Below are 2,009 nucleotides of genomic sequence, written 5' to 3' on the forward strand. Positions count from 1 at the left end.
GGTGAATAGAAGTTATGAACTCAAACAAACAAAGGTTTAGAGAAGTCAATTAACCCTTGAGCTGTTGAGCCTTCCCCACCAGTAGTTATGAATAATCAGACAGTACCAATTCTGCGATTTATGCAAATATGTTTTCAAGCGATTAAGAAGAAAACCAGTCGAGTGTAAGCAATACAAAACCTGTGAGAAATGGCAAGCGATGAAGTTGACTGCCTTGAGCGAATTCCAGGCGATTTAATGAAGTTCAAACACAAGCCAATTGTAGATCCTTCACACAGCAAAATGTAATTCCAATATACTGTTGATCAAGTAGGCAAGACCTGTAACAATTTTCAAATGAAATATGTGTTTCACCTAGTAGAAGGACCACACCTAGAAGAATCAGCCGCAATAGACATCTAAAGAAACTAAGTGACCACCAGAACAGTCCCCAAGATACCTGTCAAGTTATCAAGATACCAAGTTAGAGAAGTGTTATGTGCCTACATGATTCTGGGTCATCCTGATTCTATTTTTAATGGCCAAGGGGAGCACGGGACTGCTTTAGCCGAGTCTGCCAAAAATTTTGTCCAAGAATTTGAGTAGTGCAATACAAACAAACCTTTGAGCTAAGACCGAAGGAACCTAATCTGGACAGAGTCTGTATAACACAGCCTTCAGATGGACAAATTGAATTCTGTGAAACCCAAATTGAATGATCAAGAACCAAATGAAGCTATTCGGACAAACAAACCACTATGAGCATGTATGCACCTCAGTCATCAACATTTTCAAAAAAAAATGGAAACTCTGTATACAATCAAGACAAGCGATTTACAGACAGACTCATAACCTGAGATAATCGATGAATGAGAAATCTAGTTAAGCATCTGCAGATTTAACTAAGTTCTAATCACTTGAGAGAAATAATATGCTAGGTGATTTAGAAGTCCGGTTAAGGTCTGTGCGATTTAGGTTAAGGAAAATTCTTCGATTTACAGTTGATTAAGATGAAATCGCTCAAGAAACCTGCAATTAAAGTGAATTTTGAACATTGGTCAGTCTTCGATTTATACTCAAAACAGAAATTGAACAATAACCTATGTGATGAAGGTGAAATCAATCAAGTTGCTTCTGGTTAGAATGTGAGCGATTTATGCTTCACCCAATGTGATGTCCAATTTATGCTTCACCAGAAAATTGATTTAGAAAACCGCTCAAACCTTAATCTCTAAATCGCTCAAGCTTCATCTCTAAATCGCTCAAGATTAATCTCTAAATCGCTCAAACAGGTTCCTTAATCGCTCAAGCTTAATCTCTAAATCGCTTGTTGATCCCAGATCTCTCAATAACACTAATAATCAAGTTAAGAATAACCACATTATAGTGTTTTAGTGAACAAAATGATGAACACTCAAGAACAATGTATGAACATTCAAAGAATAATCTTGAGTGCCAAAGGTTTTACTTTATTCAATAATAATGTAAAAAACGTAAAGCGTCCAAAATTACAATAGGTCTAACCACCTATTTATACTAGTAAGTTAATAAGAAGATAACTATCTAGTGAGACTATTTAACTAATCTTCTACTAACAGATAAAGCTTATCTATAATAAGGATAAACATTAAAACAATATAAACTTTGTAGAATCCAGCTGTTGAATGGTTATCTCCAGCTGTCTTCCATGGGATATGAGTTCAACCTTATCTTCATATCTTCATTGCTTGCCTCTGGTTGAACTGGTGAAGAAAACTCCAAGTGGTAGTATCCAGAAGGGTTATGGAGATGCACTTTCCATCGCATCTCTTGTCAGTTCATCGACCTTCTGGTTGTTCTTCAGACTTAGTCATTTTTCCTTTAAGTCTTCCATCGGCCTTCTGGTTCTTCATCACATGTTTGTCTTCGTTACTTCATACATTATACTTAAGGGGTCTAACATCGCTCAAACAGGTTCCTTAATCGCTCAAGCTTAATCTCTAAATCGCTCAAACAGGTTCCTAAATCGCTCAAGCTTAATCTCTAAATCG

Source organism: Cynara cardunculus (genome assembly GCF_001531365.2).
Source record: "Cynara cardunculus var. scolymus isolate 2C chromosome LG 3, CcrdV1, whole genome shotgun sequence".
NCBI classification, from domain to species: domain Eukaryota; kingdom Viridiplantae; phylum Streptophyta; class Magnoliopsida; order Asterales; family Asteraceae; genus Cynara; species Cynara cardunculus.